The sequence below is a fragment of the Pseudophryne corroboree genome (assembly GCF_028390025.1).
Source record: "Pseudophryne corroboree isolate aPseCor3 chromosome 3 unlocalized genomic scaffold, aPseCor3.hap2 SUPER_3_unloc_16, whole genome shotgun sequence".
Lineage (NCBI taxonomy): Eukaryota > Metazoa > Chordata > Amphibia > Anura > Myobatrachidae > Pseudophryne > Pseudophryne corroboree.
Window position 1 is genome coordinate 1,402,501 of NW_026967504.1, and position 20,045 is coordinate 1,422,545.

The 20,045-nt window shown below is 46.1% G+C and overlaps 1 pseudogene; it reads left to right on the forward strand.

Moving 5' to 3' along the window:
* Window positions 1-20,045, forward strand: part of LOC134983473 (zinc finger protein 850-like) — a 407,077-nt pseudogene that overhangs the window by 26,147 nt on the left and 360,885 nt on the right.

Genomic DNA, 20,045 nt, shown 5'->3' on the forward strand with positions numbered 1-20,045 from the left:
GCGAACGTGCCGCTCGTGCGTCTCGACCTCGGATAAGCGTCCGCTACGCTAAGTGCGTACCCTTACGGAATCTCATACGCCAATTGCGTATTTAGTCTCTTACCCATAGAGTAAAGGTTATAAGGTAATCAATATCAGCATTATCAAAAAAATAAATAAATATATATATATATATATATATATATATATATATATATCTTAATGTGGGATACTGGTTTAAATTTTTTTTTACCTGTCAGTGAGCCAGTCACAGTGTATATCGTACTCTGACTGCAGCCAGGCATATTAGCCCCGGCCCCCTTTGCTGATAGTGTGGTGGTGATAGATGCGGCCGCGGCGCCAGAGACTCCCGGCTCCGTCCTCTTTCTAGCCGGGTGCGCGCGTGTGACGTCACATGCACGTGTGACATCACACGCGCGATGTGCCGCCGTCCGCATCCCGGAAGCCCAGGGAGCCGCGTCTAGTGCTGCTGATTCCCTACAGCAGGTCAGTTGCTGTCGGGGAGCCAGCGGAAGCTATTGTTACACACGAACTGGGCTCAATAGCGCCCCCTGCAGCCCAGCACCCGGGGCACGTGCCTCCCTAGCCCCCCCTAGTTTCTGCCCTGCTGATAGGTCCTCTACTATCCACGCCCCCAACTATTACCTTTAGTAATCAGGTGGCGAGCGATGCGAGCCCCCGAGGGTTCTTTTTGGGTACCCTGTTTGGCCGTAGCTCCTCCCCCTGGCCACGTCAGAAGTTCCCTTCTCCCACTCCGAGATAGAACCAACCATATTACCAGTGTTATACACATACTGATGATACAAGGTTGTCCCACATAGGGGGGTGGTATACACACATAGGGTGACGGTATACGCGTGGGGGGGTGGTATACACACATAGGGTGACGGTATACGCATGGGGTGGTGGTATACACACATAGGGGGGTGGTATACACTGGAACGCAGAAGTCAGCCGCAGCCTGGCGAGGGGACGTCGTCCAGCACGGCTTTTCAGCCTACGCAGTCAACACGGAGCCTTATCTTCCGATGTATCTGTAGGGGTTGATGCCGACTTCCTGAGTCCCTTTGTCACACCGTACCTCCTGTGATCCGTGCAAGGATCTGTGTCCTGTACGGTGAACGCTCTCGCTCCTGTTTCTCCAACGCATTTCAGCCAATTGCATGCCGCTTTCTGGGAATTGTGGCTAATGTAGTCCTCCATGTCTGCTATTTGTGTGTGTGTCGGATCACTTATATCTATAGTAATAATACAGGGACATGACTGGGGAGGTGAGGGGATCTGGGAGCATTACAGTGATGTCACTTATATCTATAGTTATAATACTGGGACATGACTGGGGAGGTGAGGGGATCTGGGAGCGTCACAGTGACATCACTTATTTTAAGTGATGTCACTTTGACGCTCGCAGATCCCCTCACCTCACCAGTCATGTCCCTGTTTTATTACTATAGATATAATATATCTATAGTAATAGTACAGGGACATGACGGGAGGTTAGGGGATCTGGGAGCATCACAGTGACATCATTTATATCTATAGTAACAATACAGGGACATCACTGTGGAGGTGAGGGGATCTGGGAATGTCACAGTGACATCACTTATATCTATAGTTATAATACAGGGACATGACTGGGGAGGTGAGTGGACCTGGGAGCATCACAGTGACATTGCATATCTATAGTAATAAAACAGACATGACTGGAGAGGTGATGAGATCTGGGAGCGTCAGTGACATCACTTATATCTATAGTAATGTAACCCCTCTTTTACCTGGGGGTACAGTGTATATGTGCAATGTGCCTCCACCCAAGCTATTTAGAGCCCAATACTCTAATCACTTAAGAAATAACCTACCCCTAGAGTGGTCGCCTATAACATTAGTATGTGATGTAACCAGATAGGACTATGCACATTTACCTATCGTACCTTTCCTTTGTGATTTCAGGCTCTTCCACAGATACGGAGACCGTTCCACCGGTAAGTATACTAGCTTTAATATGCAAGAAGTTATAGGCCACCTTATACAGTTATATCATATAATACTCAAACCATGAACCGTTCTACTAATATACCCCGCCTATACATAATAATATACCCCGCCTATACATAATAATATACCCCACCTGTTCATAATAATATACCCCACCTATACATAATAATATACCCCACCTATACATAATAATATACCCCACCGATACATAATAATATACCCCACCGATACATAATAATATACCCCACCGATACATAATAATATACCCCACCGATACATAATAATATACCCCACCTATACATAATAATATACCCCACCTATACATTATAATATACCCCACCTATACATTATAATATACCCCACCTATACATAATAATATACCCCACCTATACATAATAATATACCCCACCTATACATAATAATATACCCCACCTATACATAATAATATACCCCACCTATACATAATAATATACCCCACCTATACATGGTAATATACCCCACCTATACATAATAATATACCCCACCTATACATAATAATATACCCCACCTATACATAATAATATACCCCACCTATACATAATAATATACCCCACCTATACATAATGATATACCCCACCTATGCATAATAATATACCCCACCTATGCATAATAATATACCCCACCTATACATAATAATATACTCCACCTATACATAATAATATACCCCACCTATACATAATGATATACCCCACCTATACATAATGATATACCCCACCTATACATAATAATATACCCCACCTATACATAATAATATACCCCACCTATACATAATAATATACCCCACCTATACATAATCATATACCCCGCCTGTACATAATAATATACCCCGCCTGTACATAATAATATACCCCACCTATACATAATCATATACCCCACCTATACATAATCATATACCCCACCTATACATAATCATATACCCCACCTATACATAATCATATACCCCACCTATACATAATAATATACCCACCTATACATAATAATATACCCCACCTATACATAATAATATACCCCACCTATACATAATAATATACCCCACCTATACATAATAATATACCCCACCTATGCATAATAATATACCCCACCTATACATAATAATATACCCCACCTATACATAATCATATACCCCACCTATACATAATCATATACCCCACCTATACATAATCATATACCCCACCTATACATAATAATATACCCCACCTATACATAATAATATACCCCACCGATACATAATAATATACCCCACCTATACATAATAATATACCCCACCTATACATAATAATATACCCCACCTGTACATAATAATATACCCCACCTATACATAATAATATACCCCACCTATACATAATAATATACCCCACCTATACATAATAATATACCCCACCTATACATAATAATATACCCCACCTATACATAATAATATACTCCACCTATACATAATAATATACCCCACCTATACATAATAATATACCCCACCTATACATAAGGTAATGCATACAATACATAAAATATGATTCCACAAGAAAGTTGTGGGGCTGCGTTTGAAAAACCACCCGGGTTCTCTTACTATAATCGTGCACGGTTGCGGCCCTTTCGTGTCTGTGTATAAGAAGTACTCTGGGTTATATGGGTATCCACTTGGAGCAATTGTCCTCATGATTGTTGAGCAATCCCTACTTCACGGCAATGAATAGCATGGCTTCCATGGAAGATCTAATTGTAGCGCTCCTAGACAACCTGAAACAGGAAGGTAGTACGTAGAGCTCTCCACCCTGGAATCCCTGACACCCGTGGTCTACTCGTTACATATTGTGGGGTGATGATCTGTGTTACCTGTCCCAGTATAAGCATAGCCCCACTGTAGATCCGTGGGGGTGGCTCCAGAACATACAGAAGTCCCGGTTATTGGGACCTGTCTCTGATAGGTGAGGGGTGCTTAGTCTCCCTAGTGTACCATTTCCAAGTTTAAGTGACTAGCAAATGACTATAATTGTTAGGTCTGTTGATATACACATTGCAGCACTGTGCAATATAATGAATATAAACAAATTTTTGGAATTCCATTAATGCATCAAGGCCTGATGACGCCCTCTTAGCAATGAAATGTTATTTCTCATACGTCCTAGAGGATGCTGGGGATTCCAAAAGGACCATGGGGTATAGACGGATCCGCAGGAGCTTGGGCACACTACAAAAGACTTAAAACTGGGTGTGAACTGGCTCCTCCCTCTATGCCCCTCCTCCAGACCTCAGTTAGACTTTGTGCCCAGGAGTGATGGGTCACACACTATGGGAGCTCTACTGAGTTTCTCTAAAAGACTTTATGTTAGGTTTTTTATTTTCAGGGAGACCTGCTGGCTACAGGCTCCCTGTAGCGTGGGACTGAGCGGAGAGAAGCAGGACCTACTTCTGTGAGTTTCAAGGCTCTGCTTCTCGGCTACTGCACACCATTAGCTCCAGAGGGTTCGATCACTTGGTGCGCCTAGCTGCTTGTTCCCGGAGCCACGCCGTCATTCCCCTCACAGAAGACAGAAGAAAGAAGCCGGGTGAGTATTGGAAGAAAAGAAGACTTCAGACGGCAGAAGACTTCAGTAACGGAAGTACAGTGGTAGTGCTGCTCTTCATGCTCCCACACACCAACGCACTCACAGGGTGCAGGGCGCTGGGGGGGGGGAGCGCCCTGGGCAGCATGTTACTGGTCTGCTTAATGTTTAAATCGTTACCCCCGCCAACATATATTAACGATTCCCCGCCACCGCTTTTGCAGGGCGCGGGGGTGGGAGCGCCCTGGGCAGCGAGTCAGTTTTGTGCACTGTTATTGCTCGCGCTGCCGGGGGCTCCGTCTACAGACCCCCGCAGGCATGTTTTAGCGCACCACGTCCCTGTCGGCTGCCGGGGGTGCAGGGCGCCGGGGATTGGGTGGCGCCCTGGGCAGCATAGATATGCGGGCTGTAGAGCTCCCGAGCGCCGCACATGATAACCCGCTAGGAGACCGGCGGGTGCGCGACGCTCGGGGCTCCCGCATGCCGATCGGCCGCGGGGGGTGCAGGACGCCGGGGTATGGTGGCGTCCTGGCCAGCATGACTATGGGGAGTGTAGGTCTCCCGGCGCCGCATACTGATTCCACATGCTGATGCCTGGGATGCAGGGCGCGCAGGAGGCGCCCTGAGCGGCATGGATCGGGGTAAATATGTTTTAACATATTAGGCTACTCGATCTATGGGTCTTTTGATATTACAGACTATAGCCGCCGAGAGGCTATAGCACGGAGCCAGCGCCATTTTCCCTCCTGTCCCCGCCAAGCAAACACAGTAAGGGACATAGTGTTTGGAGGGTATGTTGCCCCTCTCAGAGATAAAACACCTGTGTTTAGGGTCCCCGGCTCCATATGGGTATATATATATATATATACATATTTATATACGAGCGGGCTTAAGCGCGCCGGGAGGGGTGGAGCTTTGCCCTCACGAGAGAGACCAGCGCCATTTCCTAAGTCCCCCACTGGTTCTTGCTGTGTACTAGAAAGGTGGGGGGGGCGCAGGGTTTTAATGCGATATGGGTGTCATACCATTGGGAGGACAAAATCTATGCAATGCACAAATGCGCTGTTTCCCGGTTTGTTTCCCACTATCCGTTAGTCGACATGTCGACAGGTGTGAGGGGTCACAAGCTGCTGTGGAAATAACTGTCGCTTTCGCTGGTGAATGGTACTTGATTCGGAAAATTAAGTATTAGTAAGTTGGCGTTTGTGTACTTAAAACTGTAAACACGCTAGGGATGCCCGGGCGGCATCGACTGTAATCTCAGTGGTAAAAGTGTTAATAGGCTGTTATGCCCTTAGTATTTTAGAAATTGTATTCGTTGCCTCCCTCAGACCTTTCGGGGTTTCTATGGCCAACTGATTACTGTTTCTGGCTGTCGACATTGATTTCGTTTCTGTCGACTATAATGTCCCTGATAGATCCACTTTGGGGGCATGTCAGTACATGGTCGTACACATTCACAACACATTACTGTCTATAGGGACCTGATAGGTCGGGACAATCCACTTGCGTATACGTTATATCTATATGTTTATATATATGTAGATATAGCTTTAGTTATGCAGGGTTAGGATATATGTTCGTTGGTGTGTATTATATGATATATGTATAAGACAAAGCTGTGACTCATGTGGTAGCGGTTCCACACTACAGCATCAAGGGTCATAGGATCAAAACCCATGGATGAGCAATTATCAGGAATGCTGAATTATTGATATTTTTATCATGTGCTGCTCACTCTGTTGATTATGCTCTAGATTGGCCGTGAGGAGTTGGGTTGGACCCTCTCAAGGTGTCCGAATATGATTCTCTTCACAACGCGGAGAGACAATCATGACAGTCAACTCCTGGTCGACGCAGAGCCCGGTCGCAAGAGATCATACACAGGCAGCTAAGTGAAATTCTATTCCTATACTTTGACCTTTTTTTGCATTGTCTGCATTTGAGGGAGTGTGGTGTTCGAGTAGACATCACATAGAGTTACCTTATCTAGAGTAGGTAGGCTTGCCTATGTTTATTCCAATTATAGCAGGCTGCCACATGACGGCAGGAGGTATGACCGGAAAATTGCGGAGGATGTCTCCGGGAGAAGCTGGTCGCAGGTATACAGCTGTTTGGCGTGGCCTATGATCAGTCAAGCTCGGCGGATATCAATGGTAAGTCTAACTTTGTGAGTTAGCCTCCTTCGAAAACGGTTAGTGATGCATTCTTTTGTGGGATGCAGTCATGTTTTCACCGCTTCGATGCCGCTCTTTTATTTTCATTTCTGCATAGACGATGGAAGGTGAAAAGGTAAGAGTTCTGCAGCCTTGTTAGGTTAGCAGAAGTGGAGGTCTGTTTCTGTTTCCACTATATCCATCACTCTCGCTGAGTTTATCTGGCTGGTCTCCACTCCGGTGACCACTGGTTTACTACTTTTCAGTTAGTCTGAGAATAGACTAGGACTTGTGAGTGGTGGTACACTCTGGGTTACGGCTGTTTCCCCTTACTGTTTGTTCCAATAGATCTTGCCTCTCCCCTGTGGAAGGGGAGGTAGCACGCGACGCCGTACAGAGCTGCGTCATGTACAGGGCATAGTCTGGTTGTCTCTGTAAAAGGGTGCATATTGTGGTTTATCTCTGACTGTGCTTCGGCGCAGGAATTGGCCTTTTGTTCCCAACGACGCAGATATTCGAAGTGGGTTTCCGGGTATATACTGACCGATTAAGGTTCAGGTGGTTTTCCTGTGAAACGTCATCATCAATAGGCTTCATTAATAAGACAGGGCCTTTTATTTTGGTGAGCAGGTCTACTACCAGAGTGGTTGGCATAGGACCAGTTTGAAATGTGGTCCGGGTATTACCTGTGCATACACAGGAATATAATCAAAAGGCCCGGACATCCCTCCTGTGGTGTCTGCTCGGTTCTTTTCTTCTATAGGAAAGAAGGTTAGGGATCCAGGTTTAGATCCTGGTGTCCGTGAATATAGATCTCCGAAGCTGGGGAGCAGTCCTTGGCAAGGGATGTATTTTCAGAGGTTGAGGTCAAGTTGGGAAACTTGTCTGCTGTAGGCTTTCTTGAATTAAGAGCTATTTTTTGACGAACGTATTCTTCGTGTTCTGTCGTGTTAATTCGGCCAGAAGACTTGTCAGCAATGGCGTAAGTAAGCCGCTAGGGCGGAACAAGGAATAAGCAGAAATGGCAGAAGATGCACAGTTTGCAGTTGAGTGGGAAGTCTGGTAGACGCTGTGTTAGCAGTCTTCGTTCCGGAGGTAAACGACGGAGAAATAGATTTCCTTTGCGGACACGATATCCAGCCGGGAAGGATACTGTCATCATCAAGAAGCTTTCCCAGACGTGACAGATCTTGGTGGAGTGTCGCAATTGGATATGTTGGAGTCTCGCCTCAACGAGAGGCCTTGAGGAGATTGTTCCAGGTTAAGGGACACTCAGGATATAGCAGTGGACATCCTCGTGACACAGTGGGTGTTTTTAGTCGGTCTAGATGGCCTCTCCGCTTTCACTTTTCTGACATTGGTAAGCGTAAGATGATTGAGGGTTCTGATGAGCCTCTGAAATCCAGCCTAACCAGCGAGGGTTGGCTATGTAGTTTTTCATGGTTTACTCATAGAAAATGACTGCCCTCTTCCTTTGCGTGAGGTAATGTTACAACAAGGTCGGGGCGTGTATCAGTACTTACTGCGGCTGTGTCTAACGGCGGGGCGGTTGAATGTTGTATCCTACGCCGAATGGGTGTTCCCAGTAAAGTTGTTTCTTCAATTCTTCGGGATAGGAAAGAACAGACGGCACAGCGTTACCACCGTTGTTGGAGTAATTATGTGTCTCGGTGTGTATCCAGGAAGGTTCCTATGGAGGACTTTCAGCTAGGTCGGGCTTATCCATCTTTTAAAAGCCAATGTGGAGGCAGGCCTAATAAGTTTATTTACGAAATTTCTCTTTTGGACAGTGGTCAGGCTATTGACTTTGACGTTCGCAAGGCGGGTGTCAGAAGTGATGGTTTGGTCTCACAAGAGCCTTGTTTGATCGTTCAGGTGGATAGAGAGAAATTGAGTACTCGGTTGGTAGTTCTACCAAGAGTGGTTTCTGGGTGTCGCAGAAATCAGCCTATTTTTGATGCCGTTGGTTACTTCGGCATTAGCTGGTTCAAATTCTCTTGATCTAGCCAGGGATTTGTGTATGTAGGTCATCATTTGGCTCAGTTTGGAGAAACCGAGACCCTGTTTTGTCTGGTATGTTCCCAGCTTACTTTGGGAGACTGCGTTATGCAGTTTGTTACAAGCTGGATCTGTGATGCGGTTTGGCATGTTTGTCATAAGGCTGCTTTGCAGTCACCGAACTCGGTGGAAATTCCTTCTTTTGGGAAGATGGGTTTTTCTTGGGCGAATGCCCGAGGAGTCTCGGCGGTTCAACTCTGCCGAGCAGATTCTTGGTCGGGGTCAAACGCTTTTGCGATGCTTTACAAGTTTGATACCCTGATATTTGGGACCTTATGTTGGCTCATTCGGTGCTGCAGAGTCGTCCGCACTCTCCCGCCCGTTTTGGAGCTTTGGTATAAACCCCATGGTCCTTTTGGAATCCCCAGCATCCTCTAGGACGTATGAGAAAATAGGATTTTGGTACCTACCGGTAAATCCTTTTCTCTTAGTCCGTAGAGGATGCTGGGCGCCCGTCCCAGTGCGTATGGTGTCTGCAGTTATTGCTTTTGGTTACACCCTGGTGGTGTGTCTTCTCTGTCTGGCGGTTGCTACCGTTGTTCATGACATAGAATGAGGGGTCGTATTTTTGCGTCTGTGGACACACGGGTTGTGTTACATATTCTCTCAGGGTTTTGTTCATGCCGTTGACTGGTATTCTACTGAATGCCATGTTCTACGGTATGTTTGAGGTGTGAGCTGGTATAACACTCACCGTGGTTATAACCGTAAATTCTTTCCTCGAAATTGTCCATCTCTCCTGGGCACAGTTTTCTAACTGAGGTCTGGAGGAGGGGCATAGAGGGAGGAGCCAGTTCACACCCAGTTTTAAGTCTTTTGTAGTGTGCCCAAGCTCCTGCGGATCCGTCTATACCCCATGGTCCTTTTGGAATCCCCAGCATCCTCTACGGACTAAGAGAAAAGGATTTACTGGTAGGTACCAAAATCCTATTTTAATGAGTTCATGTAACTATGTGTATTGGGGATCACTTTATTGCTAAATTGTTACAAGCCTAGGAGATAGTGTTTTCTCTGATTGCAGAATTGTTACAAGCCTATACAAGTTTAATATACCAATTAATTGAATCTGCAGACCTATTGCTGGAGTATTTCTCTGCAACACTGTTTCTTTATATCTTTATGTGAGAGATTAGGAACTTCCTGCCAACAATTATTTATCATTAAGGTACTCTAGATATCTATGATTTTGCTAAATCACCACGAGATGCCACCTCTGCCTAAATACCTCACCTGAATTACCAGCATATGTTGATTGATAAATGCTCAGGACACAAATCTAAAAGTGTGTGAACGTCAATTGGTCTCCTGTATATGGAAATCACTTTAAATGTTATTATTCTTATGCACTTCGGCATAGGAGAATAAGAGGAGATCAGTTATAATATTTAGAATGTCATTTGAATGAATTAGTTCAAACAAATTATACATTTCTGATTATTTATCAGAGCTTTATCTCTTCTCAGCACTCTCTCATCTGGCTGATAGCTGTGCTGGCAAGGGTTCTGCCCTTCCCAGCGTACATTTGGCTGTCACAACAGAAAGCAGAAGTGCTCCCTTCTTCCTTCTGCCTTAATCCTAAGTGGAAGTAGACCAATTAATTTATGATCTTCCCCAATTAAAACTGGTGATGGCTCTCCTTTCCAACACTCTCTCATCTGGAAAAGCCTGGGGCCAATTTATCCAGTAACGAGTATCAGGCAGAGTACAGACAGCAGAAGTGGGTTCTCTCTTCCTTCACATGTCATCTTCACTATTCAAGGTCGTACTATCCTGAGAGTAGCCCGATCTTCTATCTTGGAAGCTGATAGGATAGACCTGGTTAGTACTTTGAAGGGGGACCGCTTAGGAATACCAGGCACTGTGGATATCACTAAGATGATCACCTATATCTTCATGTGAAAACACTGGTGGGGCAGTTCTAATCTGCTCACTCCTACTCACCTAATCTATATTTCTTTATCATCCACTAGGGGTCACTGGAGTACTCTTGGGATATGGACGGGCTTCCGTAGGAACAGCACTGAATATTTAAATTTAGAACACTCCACCCCTCCATATCCCCGAGTACCTCTCAGTGTTTTTTCTGTGCTCGACGTAGCAACATCTCTGTGACTCAAGTCACGATTACTTTGAAGAAGTTTTCTTTTTCTTTTTATTTGATTTGATTTTTTCTATTTTACATCCCTTTCCCCCTTCCAAAAGGCAGGGTCAGGGATAGTACAGCTGCTGATAGCAGCAGGGGCGTGTCAGGCCTCTCTGAAAGAGCTCCCTCACAGCCACACACACAGCCTCCTGCACAGGCTGGCCGGTGCTTGTTCAGAAGCCCCGTCGGAGCCTCCTCACAAGCTGCAGGATAAAGGTATGTGAACGGGGCGGTCAGCTCCCGCTGCCGCCCCGAGGTGTGGGGACATTGTTAGCGCTTAGCGCCGCTGCTCGCTCCACTTAGCCGCCCGTCCCGCCGCTGCTCTCCCCACTCAGCCGCTCTCCCCACATGGCGACGGCCACAGCAGTTCTTCCGCACACAGGCCGCCGCTGATCTGCCGCTCAGAGGGTGCCGGCGCCGCAGCTCTCTCGCTCACGGAGCCGGCCGCCGCTACTGCTCCGGGTCCCACCGCTGGTTGACGCGCTGCTCACCCGGGCTCAGACACAGCGCTCTGCGATACCCGCTGGGGCCCCACACGCTGCGCTGCCGCTGCTCTGATTCGGAAAGAGCAGGCAACCATTACACAAGGGTGAGGCGGGGGGGGCAATAAATAAATAAGGGGGCAATAAGCGGCATAACAAATACTGCAGCACCAGATGCTAGGCTGCAGGGATATTTGCAGGGTTATAATCAGTGAAAGTTTGTAACCAGCACTAGGATTATATGTGTAAGCATAGCATGGCAGCCATGTTTAACCATGCTTCCTGTGTCTTCCTGATGTGATTCCAGAACGTTCCAGTACTACATCTCTACTCCACCGGAGGCGCAGGGGTGTTAGAGGGAATTTGGGATCACATTTCACAGTACTGGCCACGTGTACTGCACTTGGCCAGATTTATATACAGAGACACCTTACTGCTATTTTACTGAGTCGTGCAGGTGTCTGTTTTTTGTGTATTGTATTGTCTGTCGCCATAATGAGTAAGGCACCAGCAAAAACTAAAAAGCATAATTGCAAAGTCTGTAACAGTGTATTACCGGATGGATCTACCACATGTACAGTATGTTTTGTAAATTCGGTTCAGAATACCATTTCTGCTCCTGTTTTACAACCAATTTCCTCACCGGACCCTCCGTGGGGTATGTTAGTAAATGTACTGGATAGGTTACAATCAGAATTGACCGCCGCTCGTCAGGAGCGGGAAACGGTAAGATCTGAGTCTAGGGTGAGACCGCCAGAACTACCGGAGGCGTCTCAGCCTTGCGTAAGGTCCAAATCCATTTTGGGTAAACGGGATAAATTTCATATGTCTTATGATTTTCCAGTGTCTGCTATGTTGCATTCTGACGATTCCATGCCAGACCTCACGGAACACGATAAGGGTGAGGAGGGCGACGTGGAGTCAGATGGCGAGGATTTTAACAGTTCCGGCATTGATGATCTCATCAGAGCGGTACGTCAGTCTCTGAAGTTTACTGAAACTGAGGAGCCTCTCACAAATGATCAGGTCGTATTTACTAAACGACAAAAAACTCCAATAAGTTTTCCTGTGTCGGAATCTCTTAATCAGATGTTAGTAGAAACATGACAGAATCCAGATAAACGGTTTTCTATACCTCGCAGATTTAAGTCTAGTTACCCGTTTCCAGACTCGGTAACATGTACATGGGAGAATCCACCAATAGTTGATTCTTCAGTGTCAAAGCTTACCAAGAAATTAACCATACCAGTGCCAGCAGCTACTACGCTTAAAGACCCTTCAGATCGCAAGATAGAAACTATGCTAAAATCCATGTATGTAACAGCAGGTGTGATGCTAAGACCTGGATTGGTTGGTATTTGGGTCACTAAGGCGCTCATAATATGGCTTACAGAACTCAAATCTCTTTTACATGACGAAAACCTGATACTTCTTGTAAATCAAATGATTGAGGCTGTCGAGTATCTCTGTACAGCGTCTACTGACGTCTGTCAGCTCACTTCTCGTATTTCATCGTCGCTAGTTACGGCACGAAGAGCACTCTGGCTGCGTGCTTATCATGCGGAGGCAGAGGTCAAACGAGGTATAGAGGCGTTGCCTTACGATGGCAAGAAGTTGTTTGGTCCTGAATTGGACGCATGGATTGCTGAGGCTACGGGAGGTAAGTCTGTTTTCTTACCATTGCCTCCACCGGTATCAAGAAGAAGGTACGCTGGACCTTCGTTCAAATCCTTTAGACTTCAGCCCTTTCGAGGACGTGGCAGGGGAACAGCCACGCCTGCTAGACGTGGTCGCGGACGTGGTTTCCAACAAACCAACACAACTCGCCAAGACACTAAGGTTACCGACAAGCCAGTGGCATGACGGGCTACCAGCCCATCTCGGTTCTCCGATTGTGGGAGCACGCCTTCAGACGTTCCATTTGGCGTGGTTCCACACATCCGCGGATGGGTGGATCCGCAATTTAGTGTTAAAAGGTTACAAAATAGAGTTCGACTGTCTTCCGCCTCTGCGGTTTTTCAAGACAGGATTGCCTCTGTCGGACGACAAGAGGACGGTTCTGCAAATTGCCATCCAGTCCCTACTGGATTCAGCAGTTTTGATTCCGGTCCCTGTACACCAACAGGGTCAGGGTTATTATTCAAGTCTGTTTGTAGTACCAAAGCCGGATGGTTCAGTCAGACCAATATTGAACTTAAAGGGTCTCAATCAGTACGTCACTTACTACAGATTCAAAATGGAGTCTCTGCGTTCGGTGATTGCGGGGTTGGAGCCAAAGGAATTTATGATTGCGCTAGATCTCAAGGATGCGTACTTACACATTCCAATTTGGCAGCCTCATCAGAAATTCTTACGGTTTGCAATATGCCAGAACCATTACCAGTTTCAGGCTCTACCGTTTGGCCTGTCATCAGCGCCTCGGGTATTCACCAAAGTGATGTCTGTGATGATAGCTCATCTCAGATCCCTGGGAGTGACAATAGTTCCGTATTTAGACGATCTGCTCATCAAAGCTCCGTCTCAACGGATACTTCTCCAACATGCGCTGCTAACATACGATGTACTGGTTCACCACGGGTGGATTGTCAACTTCAAGAAATCACATCTAATTCCGTCTCGACGCCTTCAATTCCTAGGTATGATTCTAGATACGGTCAATCAAAGAATTTACCTACCACAGCAGAAAGTACAAATTCTACGCCATCTAGTACAATTAGTGCTCAAACCAAGCACAGTGTCGGTACACTTGTGCATTCGCCTCTTAGGCACAATGGTGGCAGCTTTCGAGGCGCTTCAATTCGGAAGATTTCACTCTCGTCCATTTCAACTGAATGTGCTCGCCCAGTGGTCAGGCTCGCATCTGCAGATTCACCACAGGGTGAGGTTGTCGCCAAGGGCAAGAGTATCTCTGCTCTGGTGGCTCAAGGAACACAATTTAACCGCAGGAAGACGATTCGGGGGTTGGAATTGGATAATTCTAACTACGGACGCCAGTCTCAGAGGTTGGGGAGCGGTAATTCAAAATTGTCAGCTCCAGGGTCTCTGGGCGGATCACGAGAAATTGCTGTCTATAAATGTCCTAGAACTCCGCGCAATTTACAATGCGCTACGACAAGCAGTGCATATGCTTCGCTCTCAGCCTGTCCAAGTGCAGTCGGACGATGCGACGGCGGTCGCATACATCAACAAACAAGGAGGAACGAGAAGCCGCATGGCAATGCGGGAAGTAGCTCGTATCCTCAATTGGGCGGAATGCCACCAGGTGATATTGTCGGCAGTGTTCATTCCGGGAGTGGACAACTGGGAAGCGGATTATCTCACTCGTCGGGATTTTCATCCAGGCGAATGGGCATTAAATCCAGAAGTGTTTCACATGTTGGTTCAGAAATGGGGTTATCCTCAGGTGGACCTGATGGCGTCTCGACACAATCACCAAACGTTCCAGTATGTGTCCAGAACAAGAGATCCAAAGGCAGTGGCGGTGGATGCTCTCACTGTCGCGTGGCCGTACAGTCTTGTGTATCTGTTTCCACCATTTCCGTTGCTCCCTCTGGTGCTAAAACGAATCAAAAGGGAGTCGGTCACAGTCATACTAGTGGCGCCTCATTGGCCTCGGAGAGCTTGGTTCTCGGATCTCCGAGGATTACTCGCAGACGATCCTTGGCCGCTCCCGCTATGTCCAGACCTGTTACAACAGGGTCCGTTCCTTTACCCCGATTTAGCGCGGCTGCGTTTGACGGGGTGGCTGTTGAGACCGCCCTCTTAAGAAGAGAGGGCATTCCAGATTCAGTTATACCAACCATGTTACGAGCTAGGAAGCCGGTTACGGCAGCTCATTATTACAGAATATGGCGTGCCTATATAGGTTGGTGTGAAGCTCGGAAATTTCCGACATCATCTTTCAAGTTATGCCGCATTTTGTTGTTTCTACAAACAGGGTTAGATGGAGGACTGCGTTTATCTACACTAAAGGTGCAGGTATCTGCTTTTTCAATTTATTTTCAAAGACGATTGGCTCTATTGCCGTTTATACGCACTTTTCTCCAAGGTGTACTCAGAGTACAGCCTCCATTCATTCCACCTACAGCGCCATGGGACTTGAATCTGGTTTTAGAGTTCTTACAGTCTTCATATTTTGAACCCTTACAGCAAGTGGATATAAAGTTTCTCACTTGGAAGACAATTTTTCTCCTAGCCTTAGCTTCGGCAAGGCGTGTTTCGGATTTGGGTGCCTTGTCATGCAAGGCACCGTATTTGGTGTTTCATGATGACAGAGCGGAACTTCGGACGAATCCCGCTTTCTTACCAAAGGTAGTGTCATCTTTTCACATCAATCAACCAATAGTAGTTCCTGTGTTGACAGCACATTCTGGAACTCTGGATGTGGTACGCGCATTACGCATTTATGTATCCCGAACGTCTTCAGTTCGTAAGACGGATACGTTGTTTGTTCTCTATGATGCTGCCAAGATAGGTTGGCCAGCGTCTAAACAAACCTTATCCAGATGGATAAAACTGACCATACGTCAGGCTTACCTTCATGCTAGGTTACAACCGCCTACGTCAGTAATCGCTCATTCCACACGTTCTGTGGGAACTTCATGGGCAGCTGGTCGTGGGGCTTCTACAACGCAGCTTTGCCGTGCGGCTACATGGTCTTCAGTGCACACGTTTGTGCGCTTTTACAAGTTTGATACGTTTGCGGCATCAGCATCTAGCTTTGGCCGCCTAGTGTTACAGGTGCCAAACAGCTCTCCCGCCCACGGGGGAAGCTTTGGTACGTCCCAAGAGTACTCCAGTGACCCCTAGTGGATGATAAAGAAAATAGGATTTTGGTACTTACCAGATAAATCCTTTTCTTTGAATCCATAGGGGGCACTGGACGCCCACCCAGAGCAGTTTTACCTAGTTGTGGTTAGTTCTGAGGATCTTATGGTAACACACTTTCACCGACTGGTTCAAATTACAAGTGCTGGTTAGGGTGTCAACTGTTTAGTTGTCAGTAACGTTATGTGTTAACTTCGTTATTGTCAGTTATGTTATATGTAATACTCCATTGTCAACATCTCTATAGTTCCTGTTCGGCTCAGTAAAAAACACTGAGAGGTACTCTGGGATATGGAGGGGTGGAGTGTTCTAAATTTAAATATTCAGTGCTGTTCCTACGGAAGCCCGTCCATATCCCAAGAGTACTCCAGTGCCCCCTATGGATTCAAAGAAAAGGATTTACCTGGTAAGTACCAAAATCCTATTTTCACCTTTCTCTCTTCTATTTTGAATATTAGATATTTAAATATGTTTGGACCACATAGGTCGATATTTTAATGGAATAGAATAAAAATTAAGCTTTAGATCGTTCATCATCATATCATTTCACTATATATTGACTAATCATCATTACCATTTTCAAATAAGAGTGTTCCCGAAAAGGATTTCTTTTGTCTTGTCCTTTTTTTCTCTATACCAAGTTTAGGTGACCCTGCGCCCTCTCCGAGCTACTTTCATCATTATACACCACCGCACTCTTTATGACTACTACCCTGCTGGTCATTATCTAATGGATATGGAGTCTCTAGAGGTGCTATTTATACTCCTCAGATCCACCGATGCTGCTGGTACCTGTGCTACTGTGCTGGGGGCTGGTACTTTAATTGTTAAAGGATGATAGGGGAGTATACAGATTAGCAGGATTTATATGGGGGCATCCTGCACTTACAATGATAGTGTGCCCGGTCTGGACCGCCCCCGACTCCGCCTCCTCCAACAACCGGGCTCTTTCTGCGGGTTGGGTGGGATGAGGGACACAGCTCTGTCTCGGGGGGGAAACTGTCTGCTACTGCTGGACTTTTGGTAGCTGCTGCCCGTACTGCGGTCTCCTCCCATGTACTAGCCTGGCCCGCCTCCCAGCACTCTCCGTGACATCCAGCCACCGGGACGTCCCTGCTCAGCGTCCACCAGGGGAAATTAACACAGCGCTTCTCACCCACAGCGGAAGACATCCAATTCCTTTCCCCCACAGGGGCTCTCTCACTCGCAGGGAACCGCCTTCCTGTAATCTCCCTTGTCTCAGCCGCCAGCCTTTTTCTCTCCCCATAGTCAGCCCACCAACAAAACCGCCACTACACGCGCCCAGCCACCCCTCTCAGCACACGGACCTCTGGAAGCTTCTCCACGATCTCCACTGCGCGCTTACCAGAGTCCCCTCACCTTCAGCAGGCACAGAATAATAACATGCATAAACACACTATACATTATTGGATCACTAGAAAGATCCAAGTTATTATCACATATATGGTATACATCAGTTGGCAGCATCTCTATTACCTTATAGATCTATACATTCATTCATTGATTTGCCCCCTCATAGTGTCCCAAGGCCTTCAAATCACTAGGGTACTACAGTAATAGTACAGGGACATGACTGGGGAGGTGAGGGGATCTGGGAGCGTCACAATAACGTCACTTCTATCTATAGTAATAATGCAGGGACATGACTGGGGAGGTGAGGGGATCTGGGAGCATCACAATAATGTCACATATCTATAGTAATAAAACAGGGACATGACTGGGGAGGTGAAGGGATCTGGGAGTGTCACAGTGACATCACTTATATCTATAGTAATAATACAGGGACATGACTGGGGAAGTGAGGGGATCTGGGAGCGTCACAATAACGTCACTTATCTATAGTAATAATACAGGGACATGACTGGGGACGTGAGGGGATCTGGGGGCGTCACAGTGACATCACTTACAGCTATAGTAATAATACAGGCACATGACTGGGGAGGTGAGGGGATCTGGGAGCGTCACAGTGACATGACTTATATCTATAGTAATAATACAGGGACATGACTGGGGAAATTAGGGGATCTGGGAGCGTCACAATAACGTCACTTATATCTATAGTAATAATACAGGTACATGACTGGGGAGGTGAGGGGATCTGGGAGCGTCACAGTGACGTCACATATCTATTGTAATAATACAGGGACGTGACTGGGGTCTGAGGAGATCTGGGCATACAGTAACACCAGGGGATGTGTCTGGGTGATGACTGGAGAGGTGACTGCTGGGAATGGGACATTATACAGTAACACCAGGGGACGTGTCTGGGTGATGACTGGAGAGGTGACTGCTGGGAATGGGGCATTATACAGTAACACCAGGGGATGTGTCTGGGTGATGACTGTATCACTGTGTGTGTCTGGTTCCTAGAAGGTGTCAGGATGTCACTGTCTATGTCTCCATGCAGGAGGGAGAGTATATAGAGGAACACAGAGGTCTGTACAAGGACGTGATGATGGAGAATCACCTGCTCCTCACATCACTGGGTAAGATGAGACTGTCATGTATTGTACAGGGTAGAGCAGGTATGGGGGCCACCTATATACACACATCACCTGATAATCACATATACACTGTACTCAGACACTGTGTGTCTCCTACAGATGGATCCAGTAACAGAGATACCCCAGAGAGATGTCCCCGTCCTCTGTATTCCGAGGACTGTACAGAGGAGAATCACAGGATCCCACAGGAGGATCAGGTAGGTCGGATTTATGGTCTCATCCAATATACCAGTGACTGTCACTATATGATGTTCAGAGAAGCTGTGTGTCTTATACACTGATATTATTCTGTTTCACCTCAGTTTAATCAAACAGTATGCAAATGCCATTGTATTTTTTGGGTTATTTAGGTAGAACGTCTTTCTCGTATAAAGGCAGAAGATATAAGGAGAGAAGAAGAGACGTATGTGACTGATAATAAGTCAGAAGATATAGAGGGAGAAGAAGAGACGTATGTGACTGATATGAAAGCAGAAGATACAGAGGGAGAAGAAGAGACGTATGTGACTGATATAAAGGCAGAAGATATAGAGGAAGAAGAAGAGATGTATGTGACTAATATGAAGGGAGAAGAAGAGACGTATGTGAGGGGAGATCAGCAGTGTAAGGAGGGGAAAATCCCTACAGATATCAGCACAGGTGAGTAATAAACACTTATTACAGAAGTAACATATTCTCATTGCTCAGTCACTACAGCAATCTTATTCTTCACCCTCCTCCACCATCAGCCCTGTTCTCGGGTGCTTATAACACAAGGTTATCCATGACAAATATCACATGAAGAGAGTTATTACACACATCACTATAGTGTTATTAAAAGTAACAAATACTGAGCAACATCATCAAACAGGTAATTTCAACTTTAAACGTGTAATTTATTTTGTACTATCTGGACATGGCTACTAATAACAGATGCACAGACATAATTCTTAAAGCTATGTGTGCAAATCCTAGGAGCTTAGGAGACAAAATTCCAGAGCTAATTGTGATAATGAGAAGGAATAACCTAGATATTGTGGCAATTACAGAGTCATGGTGCAGTGAGAATCATGACTGGGACATAGCTATACCAGGATACAATTTATTTAGAAAGGATAGAATGGTCAGTATATGAAGAAGGGTAGCAATGTACGTTGAAAAAAAGCATAAATGCTACTTCAATTAATACAAAATATTGAAGACAAATCTGAGGCCCTTTGGGACACCACAGAAACCGAGGAGAAGGACATTATTCGCATTGGGGTGATCTGTAGACCACCAGGCCAGGTGCAGGATTTGGA